Below are 21,260 nucleotides of genomic sequence, written 5' to 3' on the forward strand. Positions count from 1 at the left end.
GGGACCTCTCTCCTCTGCCTGTGTGTGTGCTGGGCCTAAATATATGCCAATGGACTGTTGCAGTGGTGGCTGACGTGAAGCCTCATTCTCTGCTATGACATGCAGACTAATTCTCTGCTGACATGAAGACAGATTCTCTGTTACGGGACCTCCCTCCTCTGCCTGGGTGCTGGGCCTAAATATATGCCAATGGACTGTTGCAGTGGTGGGTGACGTGAAGCCTCATTCTCTGCTATGACATGCAGACTAATTCTCTGCTGACATGAAGCCAGATTGTCTGTTACGGGACCTCTCTCCTCTGCCTGTGTGTGTGCTGGGCCTAAATATATGCCAATGGACTGTTGCAGTGGTGGCTGACGTGAAGCCTCATTCTCTGCTATGACATGCAGACTAATTCTCTGCTGACATGAAGACAGATTCTCTGTTACGGGACCTCTCTCCTCTGCCTGTGTGTGTGCTGGGCCTAAATATATGCCAATGGACTGTTGCAGTGGTGGCTGACGTGAAGCCTCATTCTCTGCTATGACATGCAGACTAATTCTCTGCTGACATGAAGACAGATTCTCTGTTACGGGACCTCCCTCCTCTGCCTGGGTGCTGGGCCTAAATATATGCCAATGGACTGTTGCAGTGGTGGGTGACGTGAAGCCTGATTCTCTGCTATGACATGCAGACTAATTCTCTGCTGACATGAAGACAGATTCTCTGTTACGGGACCTCTCTCCTCTGCCTGTGTGTGTGCTGGGCCTAAATATATGCCAATGGACTGTTGCAGTGGTGGCTGACGTGAAGCCTCATTCTCTGCTATGACATGCAGACTAATTCTCTGCTGACATGAAGACAGATTCTCTGTTACGGGACCTCCCTCCTCTGCCTGGGTGCTGGGCCTAAATATATGCCAATGGACTGTTGCAGTGGTGGCTGACGTGAAGCCTCATTCTCTGCTATGACATGCAGACTGATTCTCTGCTGACATGAAGCCAGATCGTCTGTTACGGGACCTCTCTGCTCTGCCTGTGTGCTAGGCCTAAATATATGCCAATGGACTGTTGCAGTGGTGGGTGACGTGAAGCCTCATTCTCTGCTATGACATGCAGACTGATTCTCTGCTGTCATGAAGCCAGATTGTCTGTTACGGGACCTCTCTGCTCTGCCTGTGTGCTAGGCCTAAATATATGCCAATGGACTGTTGCAGTGGTGGGTGACGTGAAGCCTCATTCTCTGCTATGACATGCAGACTAATTCTCTGCTGACATGAAGACAGATTCTCTGTTACGGGACCTCCCTCCTCTGCCTGGGTGCTGGGCCTAAATATATGCCAATGGACTGTTGCAGTGGTGGCTGACGTGAAGCCTCATTCTCTGCTATGACATGCAGACTGATTCTCTGCTGACATGAAGCCAGATCGTCTGTTACGGGACCTCTCTGCTCTGCCTGTGTGCTAGGCCTAAATATATGCCAATGGACTGTTGCAGTGGTGGGTGACGTGAAGCCTCATTCTCTGCTATGACATGCAGACTGATTCTCTGCTGTCATGAAGCCAGATTGTCTGTTACGGGACCTCTCTGCTCTGCCTGTGTGCTAGGCCTAAATATATGCCAATGGACTGTTGCAGTGGTGGGTGACGTGAAGCCTCATTCTCTGCTATGACATGCAGACTGATTCTCTGCTGTCATGAAGCCAGATTGTCTGTTACGGGACCTCTCTGCTCTGCCTGTGTGCTAGGCCTAAATATATGCCAATGGACTGTTGCAGTGGTGGGTGACGTGAAGCCTCATTCTCTGCTATGACATGCAGACTGATTCTCTGCTGACATGAAGCCAGATTGTCTGTTACGGGACCTCTCTCCTCTGCCTGTGTGCTAGGCCTAAATATATGCCAATGGACTGTTGCAGTGGTGGCTGACGTGAAGCCTCATTCTCTGCTATGACATGCAGACTAATTCTCTGCTGACATGAAGCCAGATTGTCTGTTACGGGACCTCTCTCCTCTGCCTGGGTGCTGGGCCTAAATTTATGACAATGGACTGTTGCAGTGGTGGCTGACGTGAAGCCTGATTCTCTGCTATGACATGCAGACTGATTCTCTGCTGACATGAAGCCAGATCCTCTGTTACGGGACCTCTCTCCTCTGCCTGTGTGTGTGCTGGGCCTAAATATATGCCAATGGACTGTTGCAGTGGTGGCTGACGTGAAGCCTCATTCTCTGCTATGACATGCAGACTGATTCTCTGCTGACATGAAGCCAGATTCTCTGTTACGGGACCTCTCTCCTCTGCCTGTGTGTGTGCTGGGCCTAAATATATGCCAATGGACTGTTGCAGTGGTGGCTGACGTGAAGCCTCATTCTCTGCTATGACATGCAGACTAATTCTCTGCTGACATGAAGACAGATTCTCTGTTACGGGACCTCCCTCCTCTGCCTGGGTGCTGGGCCTAAATATATGCCAATGGACTGTTGCAGTGGTGGCTGACGTGAAGCCTCATTCTCTGCTATGACATGCAGACTAATTCTCTGCTGACATGAAGACAGATTCTCTGTTACGGGACCTCTCTCCTCTGCCTGGGTGCCGGGGCCTAAATATCTGAGAATGGACTGTTCCAGTGGTGGGTGACGGGAAGCCAGATTCTCTGCTATGGAACCTCTCTCCAATTGATTTTGGTTAATTTTTATTTATTTAATTTTTAATTTAATTCATTTCCCTATCCACATTTGTTTGCAGGGGATTTACCTACATGTTGCTGCCTTTTGCAGCCCTCTAGCTCTTTCCTGGGCTGTTTTACAGCCTTTTTAGTGCCGAAAAGTTCGGGTCCCCATTGACTTCAATGGGGTTCGGGTTCGGGTTCGGGACGAAGTTCGGATCGGGTTCGGATGCCGAACCCGAACATTTCCGGGATGTTCGGCCGAACTTCTCGAACCCGAACATCCAGGTGTTCGCTCAACTCTAGTCCTGAGAGATTGCCCGGTATCTTTAGTCACCTAGGGATCAAAATAGGGTGTACGCCTCATTCTCTATACACTCTAAATTACCCGCCATTATTTGCACAAATAAAACAAGAACTAAAGAGATGGCAAAATTTGCCCCTGTCAGTGATGGGTAAATGTCACTTAATCAAGATGATTAGTTTCCCAAAACTATTATATCCTATGCAGACTATGCCAATTTTACTTCGACATGCAGATGTGGTGTGTCTTAATAGGGCTTTTACTAATTTTATTTGGCCCAGGAAAAAAAACACGTATGGCATTGAGATCATTATGGGCCCCTATAAATAAAGGAGGGTTAAGATTGCCGGATGTGAGGAGTTACAACTTGGCATGTCTTTTCAGGCATTGTAGAGATTGGCTAAATTGGACATCACATTACTGTAATTGCAGTCTAGAAAGGGAGTTGGCGGGAGGATGGGATCTTGGATCTCTACTTCATTCCATGTTGGGTTCTTTACATCCGACTATAAAAAATTCATTAGTGATCAGGGATACTTTGGTCACCTGGAAGGAGATTCGGAAAATGTAAAGTCTCTCATTTTTAGCATCTAAACACATGCCTTTATGGAATCACCCAGATTTCAATCTAGGTAAAACAAACAAGTTGTTCCATTCTTGAAAGTTGCTAGGTATACACAAAATGTCGCATATTATTCATGAGGCAGAACCTAGATAGCCATCGCTAGGGGAATTACAAAATAAATGTGGGCTTCCTAGGGAACAGTTTCTAGAGTCTAGATTGAGAGACTTGCAGAATGAATATATTTCCAATCCCTTTGATATTTTGCTGAAGCGAAGAGAAAATAAATTATCACTTTTTCTGACATTTACAAAAGCTTGAGAGAAAAGCATAATAACTTGTCCACTAAAAGATTCCAGGGATGGAAACCACTTTTGGGCTCTAGTGAGTGGATTGGTAAGATTATGGAGGGATGGGAGAGAGTGAGAAGGGCAGTCCCATGTGAAAAATGGAGGGAATCTCATTTTAAATTGCTGCATGGGACAATTTATGCCTTTAAAATCCCGTTCAAGAATAACCTACCTGATAGGATAACGGAATGCCCTAAATGTCATTTATCCAAAGCGGGATTGTATCATTGTATCTGGGAATGGCCACAAGTAGGTATATTCTGGAAATAAATTCTTGCCTGGATAAAGAAAATATGGCAGTTAGACCTACCATTAGAACCTCTGGTAGTTCTGTTTCACGACTTTCCAGATAAATTGGTAATACCTAGGCTGGTAGATGGTGGCACTCAGATGTTTATTAAACTCATGGTTACAACCGAAAGCTCCCTCAATCACAGAAGTTCAATTACAAATGAGATGATTCCTATTGATGGATCAATTAGAAACAGAAAAACTAAAGTCGTGTAAAACGTCACATTTTTTTGACAAGTGGAAGGTATATATCAGTAAGCAGCTACCGGAAGCTGAAATTCAGAAAATTATGAAAAACTTCCAATACACAGAATGGTATCTGCTTACTGACTTGAAAGGGAAGTTGGGCAACTTGAAAGTAAGCTATTCATCATAAGAGACAGTCTTTGGCAGTCTTCATAACCTTAGTAGTATTATCTGGGATGGGTACTCATCCAGATTGGGGGGGGCAAGGTTATTAAATTTTGGAAGGAGATTTCTGTTGTATGGAGCAAAATATGTTACTCTTCATTTGTACAAGAATGTTTCAAAAACATGTAACCATGATGATTCTTCTTTTGTACTCAAATGCATTGCGAATTATGCTTTGCTCTTAAGATGTATTTTTCAGAAAATAAATAAAATGTTCATTTTTTTTTTTGTGCAGATTCAAGTCTGGAAACTCTCTGCTGCATGGGGATGAGGTTATTTTAAAGGGATTGTCTCACTTCAGCAAGTGGAATTTATTATGTAGAGAACGTTAAAGAGTTTCTGTCACCTGAAAAATGGGTATTAAGCTGGCTGACATTAGCGATGTCTTTTTACCCATGATAGGATTATGAGTTGTGATGAAAAAGCTACTGCATGCTGCATGAGACTAAGCAGACCGGGTCAGGGGAACCAAGGGCATGACCCGGCATTCCACAGTATTGATGAAGTTGGGCGTGTGTGCTAAATGTCACACGTGTAGTATAAGTTCTCCAAAAAAATCGCAGCATGCTGCTCTTTGTGCGTTTTTCACGCAACGCAGGCCCCATAGAAGTGAATGGGGTTGCGTGAAAATCGCAAGCATCTGCAAGCAGGTGCGGATGCGGTGCGATTTTCACGCACGGTTGCTAGGAGACGATCGGTATGGAGACCCGATCATTATTATTTTCCCTTATAACATAGTTATAAGGGAAAATAATTGCATTCTGTATTCAGAATGCATAGTACAATAGCGCTGGAGGGGTTAAAAAAATAATAATAATTTAACTCACCTTAATCCACTTGCTCGCGCAGCCGGCATCTCCTTCTGTCTTGATCTTAGCTCTGTGTAGCAACAAGGACCTTTGGCGATGTCACAGTCATCACATGATCTTTTACCATGGTGATGGATCATGTGATGACTGGAGGGACGTCACCACAGGTCCTGTTGCTACACAAAGCTAAGATGAACACAGAAGGAGATGCCGGCTACGCGAGCAAGTGGACTTTTAGGCGAGTTAAAAAATGTATTAATTTTTTTTAACCCCTCCAGCGCTATTTTTTTCGCTTTCATAAATCCCTGGGGAGATGCAAAGAAGAGTAAAAAAAAAAAAAAAAAAACTTCTACAGATTAAGAGCTTGCTGCATACTCATTACTCATTGCTACAGGGAAGCCATTTCAACATAGTTCCTGTATAGTTGAGCTGAGTTGTTCACAAACTAGCGGGTCCGCACAATTCACACCCACTCGCCATCACCTCGCAGTTCCATTTAATCCATACCGCTTACACCATGAGAGCGGACTCAGCTTTTGCCATACGCATTACCTCTATTCTGAGTTTGCCTGACACGCATCAGGTACATGTTTTGTTTCTATTTCCTGATACGCATCGGTACATGTTTTTTTGTTCTGACACGCATCAGATTCACGTGGTCACTTGACCAGGCACGTTCCATGTACAAGTTATTTCATTTCCTGACACACATCAGGTCCATGTCTTTGCCTGACACGCATCCGGTCCATCCGGTCACTTGTCTGCCACGTAGCAGATTCATATTATTTTATGTTGTCTGACACGCATCGGGTTCATTCGGCGGCCTGACACGCATCAGGTACATGCTTGTTTACAGCAGGTTTTTTCTCTTTTCTTTTATTTGTTGATTTGCCTGACACGCATCAGGTGCATTCTTCACTGGCCTGCCAAGCAGCAGGTACATGTCATTCATCTGGCCTGACACGCATCAGGTCCATCAGGTCGCCTGACACACATCAGGTACATGCTTGTTCAGGTTTCTTTCACTATACATTTGAATTTTTGCCTGATACGCATCAGGCGCATTTTTGTCACTCGCCTACCATGCAGCAGGTATATGTAATTTTTTTGCCTGATACGTATCAGGTATATGCTCATTCAGTTTTATTTTATTATCTGTTCGTTTTGCCCTGATACGCATCAGGTATATGCTTATTCAGTTATTTCATCTGTTCGTTATTGGCCTGATACGCATCAGGTGCAGTTTGCCACTGGCCACGCAGCTGGTACATGTGTTTATTGTCCTGCCTGACACGCATCAGGTCATTTCATTTTCTGACTCCAGGTGAACGCTCACTTGCCTCACATGCCTTCAGCATCTCTCAAGCCTCACCCCATGTTTTCCAGGGTCATCCAAGAGGTCTGTCCGGTTCGGGTTTCGTTTAATGGTTTCCTCCAGGTATTAGTCTTAGGTCCCTGATCATTCTAGTTCCACGGTATCATACCACCCTACTCACTTCCTATCTCATTTTCACGTCATTTATTTTACAGCCACGATGTCCCACGCTTCCGATATCGCAGAGACTCGCTCCATTCCGGAATCCCCCGGTTCGGCCCATGGAATTAATCTTTCCTTCAGGCAGTGGACCATTCCAAAGCTAATGACTGAATTAAATAGGAGAGGCATTCGCTATCCTGCCTCTGCTCGCAAAGCAGATTTGTACAGGCTTCTAGCTGTTGAGCCTACCTTAGCTGCAGAAGAACAAGTGTCCCTGTCCACAATCCAGACATCGCTGGCCCAGATTCACTCAACCATCAACAGTCTTTCTAGTTCAGTTTCCGACATCCAGACTAGGCTGCTGGCTGTGGAGACCAGGCCATCAATGCCGGATCTACCTACCTCTCCTGTTCCAGGCCCCTCCACCGTTTGTGCTCCAACCCCAGGTAGGGCTCCCAGCTCCTTTACCATTGCCCCGTCACACTTCGTTCCGGACAACATCCGGAAGGATATTTTGGCAGGTAAAGACGTAAACCTGGCTTCTATCCTCATTTCCACTCACGACTCCAATGAAAATAATACCATCGCATGTGGAGACTTGTAAGTGGTTCTCAAGTCCAAAGATGCCCGCTTACACCAAAAACTCTCCATTCCAGAATTTGTGCTGGCTTTCAGCTTTTTCCGGGACATTTTATGCTCTGCCCAACGACACCGTAGGGAAGAGCAAGATACCTAGCCAATCCTTCTCGCATTCCTCTGACTGGTGTCCCAATTCAGGATCTCTGGTTCAAGGTAGGGTCCCTGCCATTCCTTCCGGGTCCTCAAATTCAGGGCAGAATGTTGACAAGTGGGGTAGGCCCATAGTCTTTCTGGGTAGGAGTCAGGTCTGCAATAATTTCAATTGGTCAGACTGCTATTTTTCAAAATGCAAGGCCTTGCACGTTTGCTCAATTTGTTTCAGGGCTCATCCCCAGTCTTCTTATCCGCAAAGATAAACCAAAAATTCATGACTAGCCGGGGTTAATACCGAGTTACTAGCTTCCCTTCTCCAGCATCATCACAACACGAACTTTGTGCAATTTTTGGTGTCTGGATTTTCGCAGGGTTTCCACACAGGGCTGGTTTCCTCCCCGCTGACCACATGGGAAGGCTCCAATCTCCGTTCTGCTTTGGCAGATCCGGAGTCAGTTGACTCTCTCATCCAGTCCGAAATTAGCAAAGGTTTTCTCCTAAGCCCATTCACTGTCTCCCCCTTTGACATCTGGAGGGTCAACCCCATTGGTTTGGTTACAAAAAAAAATTCAATAAAAAAAAGGCTGATTCTTTACCTCTCTGCTCCTCATGCTTCCAGCACACCCAGCTTAAATTCTTTAATTCCCTCGGAAGACTTTTCCATGCAGTACTCTTCCTTGGACGAAGCCATTCGGTTGATTCTCCAGCTGGGACCAGTCGCTTGGCTTTCCAAGGCAGATATTGCAGATGCCTTCAAATTACTTCCAGTTTCACCTCAATTTTGGAAGTTTTATGGCGTTAAATTGAGGGACCTGTATTATTTTTCTGATAGATTGACATTCGGATCCAAAAGCAGCCCTTGGCTGTTTGATCAATTCGCCCAAGTCCTTCACTGGGTCCTGATCAATCATGGCGGGTGTTCCAGGGTCATTCACTACCTGGATGACTTCCTGCTGATCGAAGCCTCAGATCAAGCACCTAATCAGCTCCAGGTACTCCTCGATTTATTTTCAAAATTGAACGTACCGGTTGCCCCGGCGAAAATTGAAGGCCCATCTTTAATCATAACTTTCCTAGGTATCATCTTGGACACTGGTAAGATGGAAGCCAGACTCCCTGACGATAAGCTAAAAAAAATCCAAGATTCCATCAGGAAATCAGTCACGGCCAGGATCCTCGCCAAAGTCGAACTTCAGTCACTTCTGGGAATGTTAAACTTTGCCTCAAAGATCATGCTTCAGGACCGAGCTTTCATTTCCAGATTGCTGCAACTTTTACCTGCTGCCTCGGATCAGGATGCCTTGATCCATCTCGACACCGCAGCAACCGCTGACTTACACATGTGGCACCATTTCCTTTCAAACTGGAATGGCATCTCCCTCTTCGTCCCTTCTTGGGACCGCAATTCACCCGCGGTCTTTTCCGACGCAGCAGCTTCAAAAGGTTTTGCAGCCATTTTTAAAACACACTGGTTCGCAGGTCCTTGGCCGCTTCAGATTTCTTCAGTTCAGAGTTCCATCAAATCCTCTCCACATCTAGAAATCTATCCTATTGTCGCAGCTGCACAGGTCTGGGGCGAGCTTTGGAGAAACAAGCCAGTCATCTTTGTCACAGATAATCAGGCAGTGGTAGAAATCCTCAACAAAGGCCGTTCCTCTTCTCCGCAAATTATGGCTTTTGTCCGCAGACTAGTGTGCCTTGCATTGCAGTTGAATTTTCATTTCTCGTGCAGATTCATACAGGGTTCAGCAAACACGGCTGCTGATGCCCTATCTCGTTTCAACTTCCCTGTTTTCTTTCAGGCAATGTCAGATGCAGATCCATCAGGGGTCCCTCCACCCACCCTCGAGACACTGATAATGGACTAAGCAAGCACTTGAGAACAGCACAGTCACTAATCCATAGTTCCTTGTCCCTCAATACAGCCAGGAATTATAAAACAGGGTGGGAAACCTTTAGGCAATTTTCCCTCAGGCATCCACAAGAGGAATTGGATAGAACCACTTACATCACTGGCATTCCTGGCTTTCTGTCACACAGAACTTCGGCTATCTTTTAACACCATAAAGTTGTACTTGGCAGGGGTGCAACATTTTTTCACGTTAGATCATCCAGGCAGTCAGTCCATATTTTCTTTTCAAGCCAGTAAAATCCACCCTGAGAGGAATTCAAAAGAACAGCAATAAGCCAGAGTCCAGCAGAAAGCCAGTAACCAGGGCAAAGTTCAGGGCCTTTTCCACCTCCCTAGACAATGATCCTTTCGGGCCATACAAAAGCATAGTGATCAAAGCAGCCATGTACCTCAGTTTTTATGGGTTTTTGCGGCCCGGGGAATTTACCAGCTCTCCTGGACGCGCAGGCCCCACCATAGATCAGTTAGCCTGGCATCAGACACATTGCACCCTACTCCTTCACTCCACCAAAACCATTCAGGTTGGACCGCCAGTAAAAATTCTCTATTTCCAGACCTTCAATGATTGGTGCCCATTTGCTGTGCTCGAACAGTTATTCCACGCAATAAAAAACTCCACGCTAGGCAGCCCTCTTCTTCCTTTCAATTCCAAGCATCTCACAGCATCACAGTTCGTTCGCCACATCAGGATCTTGGCTTCCGGATTGGGTTTTAATTCAAAGGTCATTTCGGGACATTTGTTTCGCATAGGAGCAGCATTCGCAGCGTCAAGTCATGGGGTACCAGCGCATGTTATCCAAAAAATGGGCAGATGGCAATCATCCTGTTTCACGCACTATGTTCCAAATCCGCAGGTTGAAATTGCCAAAGCCTTTACTAGTTTAGCCCTGTGAATCCAGCAATAAAGTTGTTTCCTACCCAATTGATTTTTGCCCCTTACTTAGCTCACACATGGCCATGGCTTCCGGCACACCTCAGCCATTCATAGTTGATGGTAGGGGTGGACGATATAGGCGATATAAATTTGTGCCACGATATGGATTTTGTGCATATCGCCGGACCGCGATATGACCATGGAGCATTAGTGAATGATCGCGCTCTCTGCGCGCACCATGTTCTCTTTAGCCGGAACAGTTGAGAAGAAGGGAGTCCCTCCCTCCCCACTGTGAGTGGCTGCCGCTGGCCACTAATAAGAGCAGAGTAGGAGGAGGAGGGACTGTGGCCGCTGCGCCACCAATGAATGCCTGAATACCAACGTAGCGTTCATGTGCCGGCCATATCCCGGCCCCTATCAGTTGAGGGGTTAATCGCGCGGATCACAGCGTCCTGTCAGAGGTCGGGTGCCGGGAATGTTCTTCAGTCTCTGCATTGGTGGCAGTGGGCAGTTCCGATCGGAGTCCCAGCAGTGTAATGCTGGGGCTCCGATCGGTTACCATGGCAGCCAGGACGCTACTGAAGTCCTGGCTGCCATGGTATGTTAGTGAGCAGCATTATACTCACGTGCGCCGTGGCCGCCGGTCGCTCCTTCTTCTGTCTGTGCGGAGCATTGCTAATGCTTATAGCATTAGCAATGCGCCGCACAGACCTATGAGAAGAAGAAGCGCCCGGCGGCCACGGCGCACGTGAGTATAATGCTGCTCACTAACAAATGCTTAAAATGCTGCTCACTAGCAAATGCTTAAAATTATATCGCAATATAGATTTTAGGCCATATCGCCCACCCCTAGTTGATAGTTCAGGTAACTTGTCCTAACCTGGTTTTATCTACTCTGATTACAACCGTAGCCAGGACCACAAGTAGATAAGGCTGAAGCTCAGCCTGCGTTTGTGGGAGGGGCGAAGGAGGCCTATTTTACACCGCCCCGCTCATTCTCGTGGACGCCGCACACTCACCTCTCCCGCCCTTCCCCTCTCTACTTCTCTCACCATTAGGGCATGCCCCTTACTTAGCTCTCACACGGCCATAGCTCCCAGCACACCTCAGCCATTGACAGTTGATAGTTGAAGTCACTTGTCCTAACCTGGTTTTATCCACTCTGATTACAACCGTAGCCAGGACCACAAGTTATATTTGACTTCTTGTGAACCGACCATTCTTTGTATATCCTGTGAATATGTCATAAATGTCAAGATGGAGACCCACTTTAAAATTTTATTTCAATAGGACTGGAAACCTTTTTACAATTTCAATGTCATGATCAAAGAAGATTACATTATAAAAGAAGAAAAATTTAATTTGGGACTCAATCAGCCAGGTATGGAAGGTTCGTCTTAGGCCGAATGCACACGGCCGTGTTCCGCGGCCGAGAGCGGTCCGTGGTATGCCGGGCTGGATTCCTGTTCAGAGCAGGAGTGCACGGCGTCATTGGTTGCTATGATGCCGTGCGCTTCATGCCGCCGCTGCTGTACAGTAATACACTCGTATAGATCATATACACATGGCTGTGTGCATTCGGCCTTAAAGTGGATAAGATTAGAAACTGGTAAATCATCCCAGGACTGAAATTACTTCAAGGTTAGAAATACAAAAGTCACTCTCAGCTATGATCAGTCCATGGGATTCACAGAGAAGATGCAATGTGGAAATCACTATCCATGAATTACATCAATTATTGTGTCACATTTGCAAGAATACATCAAGACGACCCTCAAGACAAATTTTAGAATATTCTAGGAAGAGATGAGTAAAAACTATTTCAATGCGCCACATGCTGTGATATCTCGAGAAGGCGACAGGGTCTGTGCCTCCGTTCAGCACCGGACCTCCCAGATTGTGGAAGCATTGACGCATTGAATGTGTCCACATCTGTGATGCGGTGCAAAAACGGCCAGGGCCCATATATCACGGGCTTGGCCGACACACAGGTCGTGTGCTTGAGTCCCTAATGTGTAGAATTTTTTGTCACACTGTTACTCCTTATGTGCTCCTCCTCAGAGCAACAAGATCAGACAGTTCTCATCCTGCATTGCTGCCATCTATTCCGGGCTGTTCTCCTCCCCATCTACTCCCCTGGCTGAAGAAGAAGAAGAAGAAGTCTGCAGCCTCTTGAGCACTTCATGTACTGCTTCCTCACTGCTGATCCTCTCACATGACATTTGCATGAAAAAATCTGCCTATTTGCTTCCTTTTTTGCCTTTGTTTTTCTCCATTTACTTCCAATTCAACTTATGACAAAACAATTCTAAATGTATTAAAGGGGTTGTGCGGCCTTGGAACTGACAACCCCTGGGGCCCTCCGCTGTTCCCCTGAACATAATAAATCTCCAAGGCCAGCCAACCCCTTTCACTTTTTCTGGTCATCTATATGTAATAGGAAGCAGCCTCCAGGAGATTTAGCAACAACAGGAGTATCCTGGCCGCCCCAGCTGCCTCCATACCCTAAAGAATCATGCACCTCTGTGTCTAACATATAAACAGGACAGAAGGGACTGGAAGGAAAATCACAAGAGTCTATTCACATACGGTAGATTTGTTTCAGTAATTTCTGCACTAATTCATCTGAATAGGGCTTGCACTACATCTTTTTCTGGAAGAGTAATAATACTCCTCTCATTTTACTATTTTCAGCCGATGAGGAGTATGAAAGTTGCAATAATTCAAATAAATAATATGTAGGCATACATAATGTTAAGAGGTTGCTATTTATACAGGGAAACCATTTTTAATCTAGTTAACATCTCTCTTCTCCATTCAGCATCATCCAACATACAGTCCCATATGGATATATATATGAGACAGGCACTGACTATTATAGATGTATATGTGACAGGCACTGACTGCTATGGATGTATATGTGACAGGCACCCAGGGCCGCCATCAGGGGGGTAAAGCCGATACCCCAGTAAGGGGCCCGGACCCCAGGGGGGCCCGGCCGGTCCCAAGCCATATATATTTTTTGTTGTGTCAGTGTGTTAACTTTAAAATCAGCGCTCATCTCTTTACTATCTTACACTGACTCAGCTCCGGTAACAGCAGGCAGTGCGGGGGGCGCTCACTCATTGACGTTACGCGCCTGCTCCTCCCACTAGGCGGCACAGGCGCGTGACGTCAGTGAGTGAGCGCTGCCGCTCGCACTGCCTGTTACTGGAGGGAGCTGAATGTAAGGTAGTAAAGAGATGAGCGCTGATTTAAAGTTAAAGTTACTGTCTGCAGCCTGCAGGGGAGGCACTGACTGCTATGGATGTATATGTGACAGGCATCGACTGTTATAGATGTATATGTGACAGACACCGACTATTATAGATGTACATGTGACAGACACCGACTATTATAGATGTACGTGTGACAGACACCGACTATTATAGATGTACGTGTGACAGACACTGACTATTATAGATGTATATGTGACAGACACCGACTATTATAGATGTATATGTGACAGACACCGACTATTATAGATGTATATGTGACAGACACTGACTATTAGAGATGTATATGTGACAGACACCGACTATTATAGATGTACATGTGACAGACACTGACTATTATAGATGTATATGTGACAGACACCGACTATTATAGATGTACGTGTGACAGACACCGACTATTATAGATGTATATGTGACAGACACTGACTATTAGAGATGTATATGTGACAGACACCGACTATTATAGATGTACATGTGACAGACACTGACTATTATAGATGTATATGTGACAGACACTGACTATTAGAGATGTATATGTGACAGACACAGACTGTTATAGATGTACATGTGACAGACACCGACTATTATAGATGTACGTGTGACAGACACCGACTATTATAGATGTACATGTGACAGACACCGACTATTATAGATGTATATGTGACAGACACTGACTATTAGAGATGTATATGTGACAGACACCGACTATTATAGATGTACATGTGACAGACACTGACTATTATAGATGTATATGTGACAGACACTGACTATTAGAGATGTATATGTGACAGACACAGACTGTTATAGATGTACATGTGACAGACACCGACTATTATAGATGTACGTGTGACAGACACCGACTATTATAGATGTGTATGTGACAGACACCGACTATTATAGATGTACATGTGACAGACACTGACTATTATAGATGTACATGTGACAGACACCGACTATTATAGATGTATATGTGACAGACACTGACTATTAGAGATGTATATGTGACAGACACCGACTATTATAGATGTACATGTGACAGACACCGACTATTATAGATGTACATGTGACAGACACCGACTATTATAGATGTACATGTGACAGACACTGACTATTATAGATGTATATGTGACAGACACCGACTATTATAGATGTATATGTGACAGACACCGACTATTATAGATGTATATGTGACAGACACTGACTATTATAGATGTATATGTGACAGACACTGACTATTATAGATGTATATGTGACAGACACCGACTATTATAGATGTACATGTGACAGACACTGACTATTATAGATGTATATGTGACAGACACTGACTATTAGAGATGTATATGTGACAGACACAGACTGTTATAGATGTACATGTGACAGACACCGACTATTATAGATGTACGTGTGACAGACACCGACTATTATAGATGTGTATGTGACAGACACCGACTATTATAGATGTACATGTGACAGACACTGACTATTATAGATGTACATGTGACAGACACCGACTATTATAGATGTATATGTGACAGACACTGACTATTAGAGATGTATATGTGACAGACACCGACTATTATAGATGTACATGTGACAGACACTGACTATTATAGATGTACATGTGACAGACACCGACTATTATAGATGTACGTGTGACAGACACTGACTATTATAGATGTATATGTGACAGACACTGACTATCAGGAATAACATTAAACTATAAGAAGCTTAGTTGTATTTGTGCTAAGGAAGCTTCAGATGTAGGTGTACTGTAGGTGGTGCACACGGTGTACGCAGCAGGGATGCTTAGACTTGCCTGACACTAGTCTATGTGTCAAAGGTAACTGGAGGTCACAAGCACCACGTGCTGCTGCCGCCACGGGCACGAGCAGCACACAGTCATGTGAACAAGCCCTTAGGGCTCATGCACACAACAGTATTTTGCGTTCAGTATACTGGACTTTTTTTAGTTTAGTATGCGGAACATATACTGAACCATTCATTTCAATGGTTCAGCAAAAAATACTGAAGTGTCTCCGTGTGCATTCCGTTTCAGTATTTCCGTGCCGTGAAAAGATAGAACATGTCCTATTCTTGTCCGCAAATCACGGTACTTGGCTCCATTCAAGTCAATGGGTCCGCAAAAAAAAAACGGAACACATACGGAAATGCATCCGTATGTCTTCCGTATCCGTTCCGTTTTTGCTGAACCATCTATTGAAAATGTTATGCCAGCCCAATTTTTTCTATGTAATTACTGTATACTGTATATGGCATACAGAAAAACGGAACGAAAAAACGGAAAGGAAACAGAAACAAGAAAAATTGAACAACGGATCCGTAAAAAACAGACCGCAAAACACTGAAAAAGCAATACTGTCGTGTGCATGAGCCCTTATACCTTATGTCTGTGGAGGCTCCAATCCTGGCTTTGGCTCACAATCACTGACCATAACACTGACGTGTGAATATGGCTTAAGATATGCAGCACTAAACCGGGCGGCAGCCCCTTCATTCTCAGGATAGGTGGGGTCCCACAGGTCAGACTCCCACCACTGATAAAGTGATGGCATGTCCTAGAAATATACTACCCTACCCCTATAAGGCATTGATACAGTTACTATTACGGAAAACTGCATTCACTTTTCACTACACAATGCATTTGCTGAGTTTCATATACTACATAGTAACCGTCTGTTTCTGTTGTTATACTATAAGGACTAAGGCTAGGGCTATACGACGACATTTTGTCGCACCAATGTTGCGCAATAATTTTTATAATGATAGTCTATGGTGTCGCACTGCGACATGTGACATGCTGCGACTCTGATGGATTTTTCTGCGACTGCCGCGTTGCGACACCATAGACCATCATTATAAAAATGTCGCTCAACAAATATTGAAGTGTAGTTATGCCCTATGTGTCGCGCGACACATGTGGTCGTGTAGCCCTAGCCTAAGGCTACTTTCACACTAGCGTTTTTACTGGATCCGGCAGGGTTCAGCAAAAACGCTTCTGTTAGGTACTTTTACACTAGTATTTTTCCTTTCCGGCACTAAGTTCCATCATAGGGGCTCAAAAGAACTGATCAGTTTCATCCCCATGCATTCTGAATGGAGAGAAATCAGTTCAGGATGCATCAGGAAGTCTTCAGTTCAGTCACTGAACAGCGTTTTGGACGGAGAAAATACTGCAGCATGCTGTGGTATTCTCTCCGTCCAAAGTTCCAGATCAGTTGCGGAATGCCAGATCCAGCATTGAAATGTATTAGTGCCGGATCCGGCATTAGAAATACTGGAATGCCTGATCTGTAAAAATGCACAGACCGGTAAAAATGTGGAAAAAAATATAGAAATGGATCCGTTTGACCATATGACAAACTGAGAGACGGATCTGTTCTTGCAATGCATTTGTGAGACGGATCCGCATCCGGATCCCTCTACAAATGCTGTCCGTTTGCATGCAGATTGTCTGATCCGGCAGGCAGTTCTGGCGACGGAACTGCTTGCCGGATCACTCTGCCGCAAGTGTGAAAGTAGCCTTACTGATAATGCAACTGTCTGTATCCGTTATGAACGGATCCGGTTGTATCATCTTTAACATTGCCAAAACGGATCCGTCATGAACTCCATTGAAAGTCGATGAGGGACGGTTCCGTTTTCTATTGTGGCAAAGAAAACGGATCCATCCCCATTGACTTGCATTGTGGGTCACGCCGGAACCGTCTTGCTCCGCATTCCAGGACGGAAAGCAATCTACACATACTGATAGGGAACTTATAATGGGAGCCAATAATGTCTGTAAAGCGCTGCAGAATATAGTAGCGCTATATAAGTGCATAGAATAAATCTAATGAAACGGTGCCATTTGTCACCACACACTTTCACTGCAGCAGCACATGAACAGCTCACAACCTGCGCAGTTTCAGAAATACAGCCACCTGCACCTGGAAGCCACTAATCATCCCATCTGCATTATGACCAGGAAGTGGTGACAGTAAGTAACAATGTGTATATAGCATAGGAGCAGGGACAATACATGACATATACACCACAGTAAATAGGGGACAGATACACCCATGACATCCCAGGTCACTACCCATGACAAGGTGGGGGGAGGGGGGCGTCCCCGGATTACCCCTCACCTACCACCAGTGACATGTACAGGGCACAGCGCCCACACAGAAGCGCACAGTCAGAACAGGGACTTACAGCTACATGTCCTCCGGGCTGAAGACTCGGGAACTCTCGCTGGTTGTCAGAAGCCGCACACAAGTCCGGGCGGCAGCGGGCGTTATCTGTCAGCTTCCTGCTGCATGTGTGGAGCCCCGGGAGCCGAGAGCGCCTGCCGTCTTCCCGCCCCCTGCACACACCACTATTACTGTGCCATGCCCATATGTGCAGCACTCAGCCCATGCCACCGCCACCAGCTGCTGCCCGCTTCGGCCATGTTTCACACCAGAGGCGGCTTTTTATACTATGCTTCCATGCATGGGACAGTTTGGAGTGCGTTATCTCCTCCCTTCATTACAAAGGTTTTGGTAGAAAGTCATTTCTTTAAGTCGCAGTTCACACACTGTACAGGCTGTGGCATCGGAGGGTCCTTCACAGCCCCCACCCCACCGAAAGCTGATCTCTGGCCATTACATAGGAGGTGTAGCTCAGGCTGTGTTCACACTTCCATCAGGATTAGGGCAGCACCAGGGCTCATGCACATGAACGGTTTGCGGTCCGTAAGTTATATGGATGCCATCCATTATAGAAACGCCTATTCTTGTCCGCAAAACGAACAAGAATAGGACATGTTCTATTTTTTATTTATTTATTTTGCTGCACCACGGAACGGATGCGAACAGCACATCTGTCAGCCTTTTTTCAGTTTATTTTTATTTAGTTTTTGTTTATTTTTATAGGTAAAATTGGGAAAGGGGGTGATTTGATTTTTTTAAATATTTTTATGTTTTTTTTTTAAATACTTTTAGCCCCTTAGGAGGCAAGAACCTGCGCTCTACTGCTTATTTGTCCCCTAGACCCGGGATGGACAACCGGAGGCTGTCCAGCTGTTTCAAAACTACAACTCCCATCATGCTAGCTGTAGGCTTTCTGGGCGTGCTGGGAGTTGTAGTTTTGCAACAGTTGGAGGGCCACAGGTTGGCCATCCCTAGTCTACAGCTATCAGCCTGCAGCAGGGCATGGTGGGGGTTGTAGTTTTACAACAGCTGGAGAGCCGCCAGTTGGCCATCCCTGCCCTAGACCATAATAGTGAACTCCACACATACCGTTGCTACTGACAGTGGCATCTGCGCCATCGCCGATCCCAGTCATTGCGGCTGGGTGCCTGCTGCGTGCAGCCCTGCTCCTTACAATCCCTTAAACATTACCACATACATGTATGGGAAGGGGTTAATATTTTAACTCTGTTTGACTTGATTTCCGTCTTTTGTTCATGACAGAACAGGGTAGTGCGTCCTGCAGACCACCGGTATTCAATCTAAAACACAGTGTGAACCCAGCCTTGTATGGTGGCCATGAAGAGGAGTTGTCCTGGTGAAACCGCAGCCACAATAGACTGGATGTTACATTAATTTTTACTATCAAAGTCAATGAAAAACAGGATCAAAATGGACTGCTAACCCGCTGGGACCCACTGCTATCTTGTCCCTGTCTCATACCACTATTAAAGGGGTTATCCAATGTCTAAAACATGCCCTCCAATGCCCGGACCCCTCATATAGATTATAGTTACCCCGTGGTGACTCTAGGGAGGCTCGTCCCCGTCGTGGCCTACTATTGACTGCTCCCCCTGACGCTGGATGCAGGAGCGACGTGGGTGCCGCGCAGGGTAAGTATAATCTATATGAGGGGTCCGGGCATTGGGGGACATGTTTTAGACATTGGATAACCCCTTAGGATACCAGATTTTTTTTTGCTTTTGGGTTTTAATTTTCTTTGTTATGGCATATAATGTAGTGGGAAGCGAGGAAAAAATTCCAAAAGGGGTGGAATTGAAAAAAAGAACGCAATTCCTCCACCGTTTCATGGGTTTTTTCACACGGCATTCCATTTGCAGCAAAACTTCATTCTCTGTGTTAGTACGATTACAACGATACTACATATGTATAGTGTAACAATAAATTGAAACTTTGGGAAAAAAATAAAAATAAATGTTTTTACATCACCATATTCTGACCTCCATAACGTCTTTATAGTTATATCTACTGAGCTGTGTTGGGGCGCATTTTTTGCAGGACAACCTGTAGTTTTTATTGATACCATTATGAAGTGTGTGTGACTTTTTGATAAATTGTATTATATTTTTGGGGGAAAGAGAAGCAATAAAAAAAATGGCAAATTGCCCATTTTGACTCTTTTTTTTCCGTTCCGCCATTTGCCTTATTGAAAAAATATTTTAATATTTTAATAGTACAGGCGTTTTCGGTCATGCCCATAATGTTTATATTTTTTGTTTTAAACTTTTATATTTTTTAATTTTCTATATCTTTTTAACAATTTTTTTAAACTTTTTTTTATGATTTTGAAGCTCGTATTTGAACCTACAAAATCCTATTTTTTTTAATTCTGAACAATCATGGGTCTTTTCGACCCATTATTTGAGCAAAATTACTAATTTCTTATGTTTGCCTGCCACCTGGTGGCCAAAATAAGAATTGCTGCTTCAATAACCTTGGTCTTTTCAGAGAGACCCAGCGCTTTGAAATCAATTATCAGCATCCTCAATGGCTGCAAAGGATGCTGGTAAGAAGTGCTTCCAGGGTTTTTAACCCTTTAGATGCCGTGATCACACTTAATTGTGGCATCTAAAGGTTTTAATGACCGCTATCGGCACTATTTAGCCGCGGGTCTCTGCTGTTTGAAACAGCGGAGACCTGCCGGCCATGACGACTGCTGCACGCACGAGCTCCAGCGCCGTACATGGAGAGGTGGCCGCACACGAATGGCTTTCTCCTTTCACTTCTGTGTGACTTCGGAAAATAGCCAAGCACACTTACTGTGCCAAGCACACTTACTATACTCAGAAGGTTCATAGAAGTGAATGGAGAAAGCTGCAAATGTCCTGCCACCTCTCCATTCACAGGCACGCAGGATATGCCATAAATGTCCAGATGACAATAATACCCCTTTAATTCTTTTTATTTAGGTGGGGGAATCCGTATGAACAGTAATTACGTAACTTTTTGTAGTTTTGTTTTTACATTGTTAAATATATTCTGCAATTCTGTAGTTTTTTCTTCGTAGGCGCATTTATGCCCCGCTGTGCACCAGAAACTGAAGCCTGCTGTAGCCAGTTTCTGGCGTCAGTTATAATAAAAGCGGCGGCTGCGCAAAGCCCCTCCCGCTTCTACCCATTTTCTCAGCCATTTCCAGAAAGTGGCAGAAGCCTAAAGTGTAACAAATTATGGCACACGCATGACATGTACTGATGAATGGAATCAGGCTCGGACTGGCCCACAGGGGTACAGGGAAATCCCCCGGTGGGCCCCTGAGCAAGGTGGGCCCCTAGTCTCCCACCCCCTGCACAAGTGGCACATGACACAGTAGACTTACTGCACTACATACATATATTCAATGTACAGCACCTCAACCAGCCGGTGTTCATATA

General features: G+C 45.1%; 1 protein-coding gene across 2 annotated transcripts in view; it reads right to left on the reverse strand.

The window, feature by feature from the left end:
• IL15 (interleukin 15) overlaps positions 1-18,092 on the reverse strand; it is a 128,074-nt gene extending 109,982 nt beyond the window's left edge. The window contains exon 1 of one of the 2 annotated variants that reach the window (XM_044300664.1): positions 17,852-18,092. The gene's annotated coding sequence lies outside the window, so the exon portion shown is untranslated. The remainder of the gene's footprint in view (positions 1-17,851) is intronic. The other variant, XM_044300672.1, reaches the window with a different exon arrangement.
• Positions 18,093-21,260: the final 3,168 nt, after the last annotated feature.

The sequence above is a fragment of the Bufo gargarizans genome, chromosome 1 (assembly GCF_014858855.1).
Source record: "Bufo gargarizans isolate SCDJY-AF-19 chromosome 1, ASM1485885v1, whole genome shotgun sequence".
Taxonomy (NCBI): domain Eukaryota; kingdom Metazoa; phylum Chordata; class Amphibia; order Anura; family Bufonidae; genus Bufo; species Bufo gargarizans.